Source organism: Cydia splendana, chromosome 10 (genome assembly GCF_910591565.1).
Source record: "Cydia splendana chromosome 10, ilCydSple1.2, whole genome shotgun sequence".
NCBI lineage: Eukaryota > Metazoa > Arthropoda > Insecta > Lepidoptera > Tortricidae > Cydia > Cydia splendana.
Genome location: NC_085969.1, coordinates 545,398 through 561,344, shown reverse-complemented (window position 1 = coordinate 561,344; position 15,947 = coordinate 545,398). Strand labels below are relative to the sequence as shown.

The window sequence follows — 15,947 nt, the reverse complement described above, 5'->3', positions numbered from 1 at the left end:
TCCGCCTTTTGTACTATAAGGTTTTCTTTTGTGCAATAAAGATTAAATAAATAAATAAAATAACTTGGAGGAGTTTATTGTTGACTTTAAGCCGGTAATCATCGAAAGCGCTTATGTTTATTTGGGCTATTTTGGCGGATATTAAGTTTTCAGTAGACTGAAATGATTAGAAAAGGTTTAAGTCGCAAAAAAGTTTATGTGGTAAAATAGAACCTCAAATAAAATAGACTAATAGCTATGTGAGCTGTACAGCTCCCGAAAAACTTATAAAAAAATATAAAAATACTTCGTTGATTCATTATCACAGCGAGGTCTTGAGTGCCATAGACCTCAAAGAGAATTAAATCACTACGGATAGACCTTACTGGTGCTTAAGTCCTTTATGCTTATTTCCGCCATTTTGAACATTTTCCAAACAATGAAACAGCAGAAAAAATCTATCTTACTATCAAATCTGCTCACATATTTTCACACGAATCGGTTGCTAAATGCGACCTGCAGAGGAGAACATCCGGATATATGAAAGCATTTTTGCCCTAGACTAGCTGAACTCTCGCTTACCCTCGGTCAATAATTTTATTTTAACTAAACGGTATTACTTATCCAATTTTTTTAATGAGATAATCATGGAAGCATATAGGTGAGTGGTGTACATACCCATTCGTTTTTACCGTTTTCTCCAACGAACCCTCCGATATCCGAAGTGCAACATTTAATTAATTCTATAGTAAGTAAGATAATACAAGTGTCCATGTCCCAACAATCGCAACGTTCTGCCGGCGGTGTCGGTGATTGATCGATTTAAAAACAATAACTGTTACAAAATACTGCTCTATGCTCTCAATGCCTTTTATCTTCCGTCGAGATTTCATGCCCCACAAAGTGTTTCGAAATCGGCGAACATGTTATTATAACTATTTTGGTGCGGGAAATAAAGGTTTATTTCATTTATGCGTGGACTTAAATAAGGATAAAGGTTTTGGTTTTAGTATTTATTTACTTGAAATGACAATTTCATTGGTAAAAGGAAAACAATACCTTTCAATTGGCCTGGAAATAATGGCGCCCTGATCAAGTCATTCTCCAAGGTGTAAAGGAACGCTCCTCGACGAACAATAAACTGCTCACAGCGAACTAAGGAGAGAGCGCGAAAACACAATGCAGGCAACATTTCAACGTCAAAATCCAGGTGTACGGTTGAAAGTTGTTCGCTAGTCTATGGTACCTGCGACCTTTGAAGATGGAACTTGGACAACTGACAGCTTCCGTTGGTAATCAGGTCACGTTCCTTTTTTGAAATGCGCGCGGTTCCGTCGCTCTAGAATGGCGCGTATAGAAATTCTTTAGTTGAATGGGGAGCGTGCTTGATTTCAAGTTTCTAGGACTAGGATCTGGGACGTACCTGTGTAGTGCACTAGCGCCGTCATAATGAAAAGTGAGAGGTTTAAACCTACTGAGCTCAGAAGAAGAAGGTTATAAGGAGTTTTATGTTTAATTTGAATTTAGGCTAGTGAACCTCCTATCAATAATATGACAATAATTATTTTAAACAAATTAAAAACCGGTTTCGAGTCACGGAGCCATTTAAGGACTATGAAACTGACGCCCTCCAGGACCAAAGCGACGAATTAGCACTTTCCAACAAGTTAGGTATAAGAATCATACGAACTATTGGGTAAAAAGACACTATTCACATTTAATATTAACTTCATATCATTTTAATTTTTTTCCGTTTTTAAATCTGTAACTCAACAAAAGTAAACAAAAGCCCAAGTTTTTAAGTTATAGAAAAAGTAGAAATGTTGAGGAATTAGATGTAACATTGCTGTCAGAAGTTGCGAAGTGTGAAGCGAGCGCCCCCGGGGCCCGGGTGCAGACGGCGGATTACACTTCGTAAGTGGCGGCAACCTGGGAACTGTTGCGGTAGAAACATTTTCCAACTAGTTTTCAGTTAGGACCTTCCAGGGACTAATATAATATGTAATTAATAATATATTGCTACAAATTAGCTATGTTAATATCGACTAACACGATTTTATACCGCTGACTAGTAAAAATTGCATATCAAAATTTTTAAGTAAGGGCCTCAAACTATCTCCAATGGAGATTCTCCATACCAGACCCCCAAATTTCATCTAAATTGGTTCAGCGGTTTAAGCGTACAATGGTATCAGACAGGCAGAGAATATTAGTAGTGATTTACCTAGAAGGTCACTCTCCATAGACCCAATAACTTTTGTTTCTAACACTACAAACAATTTATATTAATACCTACTCATATTCCCTCATTAAAAATGAATTCAGAATCAGAATCAAGCATTTTATTCGTGATAAACTTAAAACTAAGATTACATACAAGAGTATAACTAAAAACTACATCCCTAGTTGACATTACAGAAACTCGACTAACCCAATCCGATAAGTTTGTTATAAGCACATCCCAATTATATGTCTCCTGTGAAACATTTCAAATTTAACCTGCAACTCAAACTACGAGTATCTCGAACTTTTAAACTAGTTACTATTAGTGGACGTGTTTTGGCTGTAAAGATATTTTGATAATAAATCCGCTGGGCATTAAACATTTTAGATTTAAGCTCAAGGTTCAAGGTCAAATTTACGGACAATTGCCTCAAAAACTATTTCTAACACTACAAAAATGTCTTTTTATACTTTGACTTGAGGGCCGGGGTGCAGGCAGACCGAAACGGAGATGGCGGGACGACATTCTATTACCCAAAATGGTGGGGAAATGCTAAAATGGCAGGGTCGTGCATGCTAAAGCGGAGAAAACGAGGGGAGGCCTTTCCAGCAGTGGGACCTTTGGACCTATAAAGTAGGCTAATAAAAAACCAAATAAAAATAGCCTACGTACATGTTATACAAAAATGTTAATACTTTCTTTCCCTCATTCCAATGCGAATGGTTACATCCCTAGTTCACATTATTCAAACTCCATTAACTCCATTTGATAATACACATCCCATCTCTACACGCTTGAAATCTCTCCACACCACAATCTCCTGTGAGATATTTAAAACCGCAACTCCAACTATCCAAGCTACCACGAACCTCTAAAAGTTTCGTCTGTTTGCGTCTCTGTCACTCTTGCATCGAGTAATAGAGAGGACGAAATTGTGATTTTCGAGGTTCGCGGGTTTAGCAACTATCTCGAGTGTTTGGAAGTTTTGGAACTATGGTTGACATGTTTTGGCTGTCAAAGGCATACTTATGTAAACAATCTCTGGATGAATTTAAACATAATTTGGAGTTATGTCAAGTTATCTATTTGGCTCGTTGGATGGACGACATTCTGAAGATTGCGGGTCACTTTTGGATGAGATTAGCTCTGGAGTCTCAGGACCGGGAAAAGTGGCTTACTAGAAAAGAGGCCTATGCTTAGCAGTGGGCGATTTAGGGCTGATATGATGATTATATATAATAACGAGGTTTTGCTTGCTACAAGTACGTGCGGCCCACACCAATTTTGGTGTCTAGCAGTAGTAGTTGCCGCGCACCGCTATGGAACGTACGCCTGCTCGCGCTTGCGCCACCTTGCGGTCATATCTGTCGTAATAGACGCGTTTTGTTAGAGAGTGAACCTTCTGTACCTAGTACTATTATTTATTCTGTGCTTTAACTTACACATACACAAAAGCAAAGGTTTGTTAAAATTATCAACAATATGCCGCATTAAAAAAATGTCATCGTATTTTTGAGCCAACCTGTAAAATACCTAAACCGTCGTATTGAATTCAATCTGATTCTTGTTTCACCCCGGCTGTCCGAAGTATCAAAGCGTCACACTGAAAAGGAAAGGCCGGAAAAGTGTGATGGCGGCGCGTCGACATTTGTTGTTTCCTATTGCGCTCCTGGTAGAAGTATTTCGGTCGTATTTGTTCCTGGGATATAAAAAGGATTGGAATAGAATCTATCAATATTATTTATAGAATGAGGAATTTTCGTAAGTGTTTAACTCTCAGCCATATTCATATAGAATCTATAGGTAATAGATTATGGGTTATACTGAAATACTGAACATTGTTACTATGGGATCTTTTTTCATTTGGACATTTGGTCGATTTTCGATTGCGTTTATAATTATAGCTTATATACTTACAAATAGATACACTCATGGAAATTTTTTGAGGAACGCAATAAAAGGTTTAGTTACTAAGTTTGAAATCACTTTAGGTGCTGTAATCCAGTACCTAATTAAACCTTTTTTGCGTTCCTCTAAATTTGTCCACGAGTATATTTTTCTTTTATATCCTAGCCTAACTTCCAACCGAGCTCAGGACAGAGCTGCCGGTCCGAGCGCAGATAAGATAATTGCATCTGTAGCCATGCACTCGGTATAAAAATGCATGCATCGCCGACTACAGTGATACTGGCATTGACAGCAATATCATTCCGATTTCTTACCGTATCATCGGCTCAGATATTAAACCAGAAGACATTTGTCCCCACTCGTTAGTCCCCGTGACATTTTATTCAATGTATTTTATTGAGACGTGAGATATGACCAACAAAATTAATGACCTCACGCTAGGCCCTCTCTCGTAGAGAGGAATGTATTGTTGAACTACTCTCAAGAGAATCGCAAAATGAGTGTGACATCATTCAATGTCATAATAATAATATCGTGCCTCAACTGCAGAATGGCCTAAAGAACATCCAGCTTTAATAAAAGTTCCTCGGACCAGTGAATCGTAATACATAGCCGAGTACCAACCTGAGATATTTAAATTCAGAACAGGTTACGATATATGTGGTGGACGGTTGAAAATCCCGCGATAACCAGACGGCTCGACGCCGGCTGTTGAATTTTGCCTAGACATTATCGGAATACATACATAGCCGATGCTAGCGATAGCCTGAGATATTAAAATTAGAATAGGTTATCTGTGTACACAACAAAGCACACCTAAACCTAATGTTATTATGTATTCTGATGAAATTGGAAGCAATATGAGCTCATTTTTAAGCTTTTACCTAAAGGGACTTAGTACAATCAGCAATTGTCTGCCTCACAGTAGCTTTGAAAATATCTTAAAACAAATTTTAAATGACAGTAATATTAATTCTAAGACAACACTGCTTATTCTTATGGGGAATAGGGGTAATGTGAACAAAAATAATTTAATTAAATACTTTGAACAGTTAAATTCGCTTGCAGTGCATGAAATTATTTTTTTCACATTCCCCTATTGTGAGCAAATGTCAGAGGCAGAAAATACCACTAGACATAAGTTAAATATATCTCTATATAATCTTTGTACATATAGTAGTAAGTTTAGCATAATTGACACTAACAATTTTGTTAGTAAATACCATATGCCTATGGTGTTTTTGACTAAAGGCAAGTGTTGCCTTTCAAATTATTACAAAAGACAAATAGCTTTATCGCTATCATATTTACTTGACATTTCTGCCAAGAATTTGGCAGACAATTCTGCTCCTATTGAGCAGCCCAGTATGAACATGGAATTGGTTCCAGTCATAACCAATGATTTAATAGATTTAAACTAGGTGTTAAGACAAAAGATTCTGTCTCTGGCAATTTAGTTTTAAATAAATATAATGAAAAATACTGCAAACATGGAAAGTATATCCACCTGGTGCATCAAAATATTCAATGTATTAGAGGAAAAAATTTACAGATAGAACTTTTTTTGAATGATTTTAATATTGATATTTTATGTCTTACTGAACATTGGTTAAATAATAATGAATTAATGCCCCAATTTAATAATCACCAGGCGGGAAGTTCGTTCACCAGACTTAGTTCCATACATGGTGGGTCATTAATTATATTAAATAGTCAGTTAAAATTTAAGGAACGTAAGGACATTGTATCCATGTCTGTTGAACGGACTATAGAACTAAGTGCAGTAGAATTAGAGCAATTTATTGTTGTCTGTGTGTATAGGCCGCCATTAAGTAATTTTGAATTATTTGAAAACATAATGGAATCTGCCCTACTTAAAATATCATCTTCTAGTAAGAAATTGCTTATATGCGGCGACTTTAATGTAAATATTATGGAAAATTCAACAATGTCTTGTAGATTATTGAATCTTTTTAAATCTTGTAATCTCAACCACATGTTTATGGAGCCCACTAGAGTGACTGCTACTAGTGCAACCTGTATAGATAATATTTTCACAGATATTTTTCCTATTGCTAAAAAAGTTATCAGCAATTTAGAATCAGACCACTTAGGTCAATTAATGGTATTTGAGGCATTAAGGAAAAATACCATGAGAAAACAAATAACTTTTGTACCAGTAACCTCGGACCGCGTGGAAAGAATGAAGCTAAGTTTAGTTTAGGCGCTACCCTTTTTGTCTTCCGATATGAGTCCTAATAGTATGTATAATTCATTCTTTCACACTTTTATGGATCATTATAATGCGATATTCACCTCAAAATCGGTCGTAGTTAGTGGTGCATCAGTTTTTAGTGAGTGGGCTACTGCGGACTTACATCAAAGAAGACGTGAACTGTATGCCTTATATGAGGAACGGCGGTTTAATCAGAGTGATGAATTTAAAGAACATGTGAAGGAGTATTCGAAGAAGTTTAAAGTAGATTGTCATATAGCTAAGCGAAATTATCTAAGTCAGAAAATAAAAAGTAGTTCCGACATTGTTAAAGCAACCTGGAAAGTTATAAATGTGGAGACTGGTCGCTCTAAACACACAATTAAAGAGCTTAAACTAAACATTGATAACAAAATTATAGATTCCAATTTAGAAGTAGCTACAGAATTTGAAAAATTTTTCACCGAGGTACCAGTATCCACAACTAAGGATTTAAATTCATCACCCTCATCTGCTGTTACATTATTAAAACATAACGCTCCAGAGTGTTGTGGAGACCTTCATTTTGAACATGTTTGTACCTCAGATGTAATAAAGGCGTTTAAATCAATTAATGTCAAAAAAACTAATGACCTCTGGGGAGTCTCTGTCCATGCTGTCAAATCCTTAGTAGAAATTGTAGCGCCTGACTTGGTAATTATATTTAACAACAGTGTTGATTGCGGCGAGTTTCCTGATCTAATGAAACATAGTAAAGTAATTCCTTTATTTAAATCTGGTAGCAGCTCTGACCCCACTAACTTTAGACCGATATCTGTGCTACCAACATTTAGCAAGATTTTTGAAAAATTACAATTACAATCTTTTTAATGACTGACAATCCTTTTGTGAAATTCTTAGTGTTAAATTTGATATGTATAATAATCCAATTTTATTATGGAATAATATTAACATCAATAAATTGCTCTGATAATTAGATTAAGATTAATTACGATTCATAAGAGCTTGTTGCTAGGCCTACATGAATAAAGTATATTTTTGATTTTGATTTTGATTTTGTGGTGGACGGTTGAAACGCGATCACCAAACACGGCTTTTTGGAAAACATGATTCAACACTTTCAGGAAGTGACATCTGTTGACATTTTGAGGAAGCAGACAATCATTAAATGGAAAGAGTAATGAATGATTGTGCTGACGCTACGCCAATTAAAAACAATAAACGTGGCTGTCAAAAGGAAGCTTAGTCACAAGAATAAAGTACCGACAAGTGAATAGTCAGCACTGTCATACATTTATAATATTAATCGGATTCAAAATCTCTTTAGAGTCTTTCACTAATATTTACAGATGAGCAAGTTAGAATCTAGAAAAAATAATGAAAACATTCTTGGAAAATTTCACAAGAAATAAAGGAACTTCCCAATTAGGAAATGGCAATTTCATAGTCTAGCTGTGGTGGTCAAACATGGTGGGCTCGAACCTCGGTTGTGCGGTATAGATAGAACAGAAAAAATCGATCTCAAAAAAATTACATAAAATGAATAAAAATTCGGTCAGAATCCATAATTATCATATCATTCACATACAAGAGGTCAATATAAGCTTATTAAAATCTACAACTTTCAGATTGGTACAGTTGTTGGTTGGTTGGTGGTACAGTTGGTTATGACCCATTTCGTACCTTGTCATAGTGACAATAGTATGAGGTCTCTAGCAACTTTCATATTGATTGTCACTGTGACAAGGTACGAATGGGATCTTCGACCGTACCTAAAAAGATTGATAGATAAAATGAAATTAAAAACATCCATCATAATGTCTTATCGATATATATCTCTTTGCGAACATAGTTATAACATTCCGACGCAATACTTCTTCATCAATCTTGCCAATCCACGCTCCAACGGATACGGGTCAATATATTAATATTATAAATGCGAGAATACTTCTTTTTTGGTGATATAGGAGGCAAACGATTAGACGAATCTCCTGATGGTAAGCAAACACCGTCGCCTATACCTACATGTGCAACACGAGAAGGGTTGGAAGTAACTTTTAGATGTAAGTACGCTCATTTCTTGAAGGTCATATTTCGCCCTGTTTGAAGGTTACCCGAGTCACGCTTAAACCGCTGGACCAATTTAGGTGAAACTTGGTATTGAGTCCCGGGGATAGAAGTTGTTCACAGAAATTCTACGCAGACGTAGTCGCGGGCAGAAGCTAGTGATCTTCATCAATCTTCCACGCAACGCTTCACCGATTTCAGGTCAAAACGAGTATATTTTCAAATTATTTACGTCATAACCTCCTCTAGCATATATAAGAACCAATTCCAAGTTACATTTTCATATCAAAATAATATATTCATTGATTGTAGATTAAGATAACATGTGTAGGTACAAGAGTTCTCTAAATCATTGCCGATAATTATTTAGCCGAATGTCATTTCGTAGGTAACCAATTTTTCGCATATTAGTTTTACCGTAGGATCAAGTGGCAACTCAACACAATAATTTGTTTGATTTCCCAACCTAACAGTTAGTAGCTGTATGTTTGGACAACAACTTAAAAATACACTTTAAAACGCTACGTTTTAGGTAGCAGAATGAATTGTTAAGTCTAATAATATTTTCTAATAAGTCTAATTATACATATATTTAGAGTAATATGATTTAGATTTAGATTTAGATATTTATTCTCATAATATTAAATTACATTATGAATTATGCATGCTGTGTTCGCCTGTAATTGGTGGCGCAATCACAATTGAACAGTACGCAAGTGTGTTAGTGCATACAAATAATACAAAATACAAAAACATTATTTTTGAGTTAAGTACAAAGTTACTTACTTTACTGTCCTAGGAATGTTTATTTCCGTTCACCTCGTATAATCCCTATAGTCCATGGGCCAGCTGGTCAAATTTTTGAAAATGGTATAAATTGGGGGTACCAAGTTTCCTTTTCACAGCAGTTAGATAGGCTTATTATGATGTTAAAAAACCATGATTGCCATCTCAAAATGGTAGCTAACAAAAATGGCCGCCAATCCAAGATGGCGGATATTGAGTTTAAAAAATCAACCGTAACTCGAGAAGTATTCGTCCGATTTCATTGCAATTTTTTTTAAACAAAAGCTCTATATGTGAGCTTAAAATTATGTTTACATATTATATCGATAAAGTCGACCGTGAATTAGTAATTAAAGAAATATTGTAAATTTTCTTTTTTTTTTGTGATACTTTTTTTTTTAATTCAGTTTTTACGAAGTATCTCGTACATTACAAAAAAGTTTTAAATGAGACAAAATAGTGTGTTAAATTAGCTTTAATTTGACGTATTATTTGTATGGAACTGATGACTGAAAACACATGGAAACATGAATTAAATTTTACTTCTGTTGAAATTCACCGTTGACTAAATAACTGCGTACAGAACAAAAAGCTTCAGATAGAAGTTGTAGAGTACAAAAAACATGTTTTTAGTATAGTTTAATAATAATAGCAATCATTTATAATAATAGTAAAATTATAGTAATAATGGTTTTATTTTTTACAAGTAAAAACTACTTTAAACTCTCGCGTTTTGTATACTTAATTAAATTCATTAATGTTACTAACGGGTCAAACGGGATTAAATTTAATTATTCGCTGAAACGTCGGAAAAAAGGTAAAATAATGAAATTATATCGCGTTAGACCCGTTAGTGACATTAATTAGGTAAAAACTAGTATTCGATTGAAATAGTAATTTCTTCAGTGAACTGCGTACAGAACAAAAAGCGTCAGATAGAAGTTGTAGAGTACAAAAATGATATTTATAGTATAATTTAATAATTTATAATAATAGTAGCAGGGCTCGGAAACCGTTTTATTTTTCAAACCGGTTTCGTTCATAAACCCGGGAACGAAAAGGATTTCGTTTCGGTTACCAGTTAAAGAACTGTTCTATTGAGATACCGTTGAGATGCGTTCGCCTTTCGTTTTTGTGGAACTAAATTAACCGATTAAATTGAAAATGTCGAATTGATCCAAGTAAAAACTGGTATTCGGTATAAATAGAAATGTCTTCAGTGAAAATGTGTTCGGCTACAAATAAAGTGAACTATATATGTGTATAATATGTGGCGAGATAGGCCCTAAAAGACGGACAATCGTGGGCATTGTTATTTAATGCAGCATTAATAAGGAGTTTTGAGGCTATTAGTAACCGACGTGACATACCGGATGAATTTTTAGGTATATAGGTACTGTGAAATATCACTGCCAATATAGAGTCCATTTCACCAATATCACGTCTTTAATAAAATTACAGACAAAAAGACTCCCTACGCTCGTGGTTCGAAAAATGGAATCTTGAGCGTAGCGAGGTTTTCACTACACCAACACGAGGAAAATACTAACTGTAAAATATCAAACAAAATCAAAGCGAATCGATTCAAAATGAATGTTATTAAATGTTAATATTCAAAATCATCATTTAAAAGCCAATTCTACCAGCAAACATAAGAAAACAAATCAAAATTTGCATTTGATTACTTTGCCTCACATGTGAATAAAATGCAACTATCTTATCAGCTTGGAACAATCAAGAGAGCCTTTATCTTTATAGTGAAATGATATTGTAACTGCAGAAGCATGTTATCATAAACCCAAGAGTAAAATCTCAAAATTCTCTATTTACTTGCGAAACTTATTTCTTACTTAGACGACCGGTCTGGCCTAGTGGATAGTGACCCTGTCTGCTAAGCTGATGGTCCTGGGTTCGAATCCCAGTAAGGGCATTTATTTGTGTGATGAACACTAATATTTGTTCCTGAGTCATGGTTGTTTTCTATGTATATAAGTATGTATTTATACGCCTAGTACCCATAGTACAAGCTTTGCTTAGTTTGGGGCTAGGTTTGATCTGTGTAAGATGTCCCCTAATATTTATATTTATTTACTTAATAGAGGATGTCGTCAGCGTAACAGATTCTTCAAATAATTTTTCTTAAATATAACTTAAGTAAAGAGTTTTTATCCGGTACCTATGTCACGTCGTTTAGTAATAGACTCTAGTGGACTCTAGACTGGTATACAATGGCGTCCAAGCTCTGAACCAGCTTGGAAGGCAAAACAGAGTGCAACTGGTATGTATCCCAGGGCACGAGGGATTCATAGGCAATGAAAATGCAGATGAACTTGCCAGAGCTGGATCTTTAGGTAACCTTATAGGTCCGGAACGATTCGTGGGGCTCTCACAGGGAACCATCATAACGGCTATTAAAGACCATACTAAGATCAAATATCAGGAAGAATGGGACAGTCTGACGGGTCTAAAGCACGCAAAGCTCTTTATGCAAGGAGTAGACTCCGGTTGGAGCAAAAAGCTTTGGAAACTTAGCAAAAGACAACTCCAAATCATAACAAGGTGTTTACTGGACATTACGGGGTCAAAGGAATTCTGGCCAAGATGGGACACTCTGACAACACCGATTGTCGTATGTGTGGCGAAGAGAGACAGTAAAACACCTAATTTGTGAATGTCACCCCCTGGCCAGAAAAATAATTAAGGACTTTGGAGCAGGATATCTTGAACCAAAGGACTTTAAAACGCTAACCATGAGCTCTATCATCCGGCACAGGGATAAAAGCTCTTGAGTAGTTGACGGATCTTTTCTAGGGGGTAATTGCGCAAAAGATCCCTATGGATCGAAGTGTATCCAAGCAAGGGCCCCCGAAAACAATAAGATAAGAATAGACTCAAAATTCCTTATTAATGCTGCATTAAAATTGAATAATACTGCCTACTGTCCATCTTTTGGGGGAATTGGGGGGGTACTTTACAAAATGGTCTTATTTCGCTACATATTATACAAATATCTAGTTCACTTTGCATCATCTTGATTTGTAGCTGAAAAGATTTTCACTGAATAACTAGTTTTTAGCTAATTAATGTTACTAACGGGTCAAACGCGATTAAATTTCATTTTTAACCTTTTTTCCGACGTTTCAATGAATAATGAAATTTAATCGCGTTAGATCTGTTAGTAACATTAATTATGTATACAAAACGCAAGATTTTAAAGTAGTTTTTACTTGTAACAAATAAAACTAATAATTCTATCGTTCTAATATTATTATGATCAATTTCTAAAGTTATTAAAATATACTAAAAACATGATTTTTGTACTCTACAACATCTATCCGAAGCTTTTTGTTCTGTATGCAGTGATTTAGTCAACGGTGAATTTCAACGGAAGTAAAACGAAATTTATGTTTCCATGTGTTTTCAGTCATCAGTCCCATACAAATTGTACGTCAAATTAAAGTTAATTTAATACACTATATTACCTCATTTAAAACTTTTTTGTAATGTTTGAGATATTTTGTAAAAACTTAATTTAGAAAAAAGTATCACAAAAAAATGAGAAGATTTTCAATATTTCTTTAATTACTAATTAATGGTTGACTTTATCGATATAATATATAAACATAATTTTAAGCTCACTTATAGAGCTTTGGTTAAAAAAAAACAGCAACGAAATCGGACGTATATTTCTCGAATTATGGTTGATTTCTTAAAACTCAATATCCGCCATCTTGGATTGGCGGCCATTTTTGTTAGCTACCATTTTGAGATGGCAATCATGGTTTTTTAACATCATAATAAGCCTATCTAACTGCTGTGAAAAGGAAACTTGGTACCCCCAAATTATACCGAAATCTTGCCTGGCCCATGGACTACTAGGGCTATGAAAGTGTTCATTAGAAGTCAAACGAAGTGCGCACTAATGAGCTGCATTGTCTTTGCATTGAATGCAGTGCATCAATGCATGTCGCATAAGGGAAAGGGCGGACACGGAACGATTGGAAACGTTCCGTATTGCATTGGCTCGGGTTTGGGTTCGGGGATCAGATATATCGGAGCTGCTAAGTGCTTAAAAATATTTTAAGTTGCACTTTAACGTCTAGATACTTGTGATTAATCCTTAAATATAAAAAAATATCACAAAACGTTTAATCAATATCGAAAGAACCCAATGAATAAAAGCAGATCAATAACTTTTTTTTAATAAGATTATAAATATCAAAAATATTAAGTTTAAAAATATTATTTAAGATAACGCCGTTTTCCTCTGCATATTATAAAACAACACTACTTACCTAAAACAATATAATCTATTTTAACGCATTCACTGCCAGGGGGCGTGGCCTAGGAACAAACTTATATGACGCTGAACGCACATGTGCGTTGGGGGCAGTGAATGTGTTAAACCAAATAGGTATCAGTATCTTATAAGAAACGTATAACATTTCAAAACATTTCCGTGTTCTAAATCGGGAGTGTGAATTTTTATCCCCCCTCCGCGTTACTAATAATAAATGCCCCCGATATAGGTCGGTTAGTTTTCGGTTTTTTGTCTGCCGGATTTCCTACGCTAAAGTGGTAGTAGCTAGTGCAGCGCTGAAATAGAAAAAAAAAGTTAGAAGTGACAACCGCACGTCCGTACGTCAATATTCGTTGCTAGCAGTACGGTTACCATCAGTTTGTCACTGACATAAACGCCGTCGAGAACTTAATTTACTTTCTATACATCTCGCTGTAACTCCCCCCTTTACTTAACTTCCTTACTTACCATAATATAAACACCCCCTTTCGATTTACCCCTAAAATATGGCCATGTGATCGTCTAGCTAGTGGTTAGGACCCCTTGAAGTGAACCGCGGTAACCTCAAATTCTTTAATGAGTATCAGCTAAATTTTGGACTCTGACTTTATTTATTATTACCTAGATTTTGAGAACAGATATTTATGGTAATAAATATAATTATTTATGGAAGTAAGAAATAACTTAAAGAAAATTATTCAGATAAATAGAAAATTATTCAGAATTTATTAGTGCAACGTAAATGATGGTGTAAATTTACTATGATGTATTTAAGTATTACAGCATATATGATGATATAAATATATAAAAATGTTGTTGGTAAAATCCTGCCACACCTATTAAGCTCCCGGGATAACATAGAAGCAGCACTCCTGAGATAAGCTCTTTTACACCCTAGCATTTCAAGGTTAATTATAATTAACTATCATCTTCTAAACGATGTGTGATTTAATCACACGTGCTGCTCCGTACGCCCGATGCAGGTCTGGAAGCTCTTAGTCCGATTTGCAAGTATTAATCGGAACACCTACCCTACCAGTTTAGCCAGAAGGGCTATGACCAACACTTCGTAACTTAAGCGCACCTAGATGATGATGAAAAGAAGTGTCAAAGTATCCATCAATCATCATAATTACTTATCTTTTTTTATATTCAAAAGCTAGGGATGCTAATCCCTTAATCCCATTCCCCAAAACTGATAATCTAGACAGAATTCCTGGTTTTCTAGATGTATAAACGAAGCACCGAGTTTATTTGTTAACTATTATATTTAATCGAAGCCGAAATTGAGTATTCACTCAATGTATGCTTTGTACTGCTCTTGCCTGACAAAGGTTCCCTAAAACAAACCGTTCTTCAATCCCAGAATAGTCTGCGTTCCTAAATCCAGATTGATAATTAAGAGTTTATGTTGTAAATACCTGATTTTATTACTCAGTACCTCGTTCCTACATCAGACAACCAGAAATGAAAAGTAGAAATAAAATTTTATAGAAATAAATGAGAAATTAGAAAGATTTAGGCAGTTAAACTCTTTACCTTTTAAACACACATATTTTAGGATTAAGAAACCATATTTTAAAACCCTTAAAGATAAATATATATCAACCATTTCAAATTTATAGACCCTAACTAAAAAAGAACGTTAATAGACATCAAACAAGTGTGTGATTCTACCCTAATCCTACCCTTTGTCCCTAATCTATTATATTCAAAGCATAGTTCGTTCTTACCATCGACCTAATGCTTTGTAATATACGCAAGTGTAGTCCCTACGAGAGGCTGTAAAGTTCGGCAGGCGAGACCGATAAGGCAACCTACAGGCCAGTGTATTTGACTCCCTCCTTATCGCCCGCGGGCATGGTGGATAAGAATAAGTCGCCCTATTCCGTGTATATAAGTGGATCAGTACCCTAGCACACACACGCACTAATCACGAGGGAAACTCTGCCACAACAAAGACTAAGTGTAATATCAGTCACGACAGAAGTTTGTCCCCGCAACCAGCACTGGCATGAACCGGAGCATCGAAATATATAAATAAATTTAATAGGAGACCTAGTCTCAATTACTGTCGACTTCAGTGGGCCCAGATTACTCCGGATGACGCGCACGTGACGTCCCCACATCCATCTAAACAGCTGGGCCTTGAGACTAGTGAGATAATTCGTCTCTTATGTTGATATAAAAGAGACGCCAAGTCCTCTCAAACTTGGAGCAATAGACTCCTAACCATCCAATCCTTTGGCACCGTTAGGCGGAGTGAATGCTTAGCTGGACAAACTGTCAGTCCAAACAATGATCTGGCTTTTAAAATATCAAAAATACCCCATAGAAAAACACTAATGTAACTAAGTTATTACACAATTAAATTAACTAAACAAATAAGTGAAATTCCCTTAAACACCGTTATCTATATTTAACGTTACGAGAATTTCTTCCCGTAAAACCAAACACAGACACAATTC

The 15,947-nt window shown here is 35.4% G+C and overlaps 2 protein-coding genes across 2 annotated transcripts in view; both read right to left on the bottom strand.

Moving 5' to 3' along the window:
• Positions 1-15,947, bottom strand: part of LOC134794101 (uncharacterized) — a 152,874-nt gene that overhangs the window by 25,533 nt on the left and 111,394 nt on the right. The gene's annotated exons all lie outside the window — the stretch shown is intronic.
• LOC134794095 (uncharacterized) overlaps positions 1-15,947 on the bottom strand; it is a 304,721-nt gene that overhangs the window by 209,351 nt on the left and 79,423 nt on the right. The gene's annotated exons all lie outside the window — the stretch shown is intronic.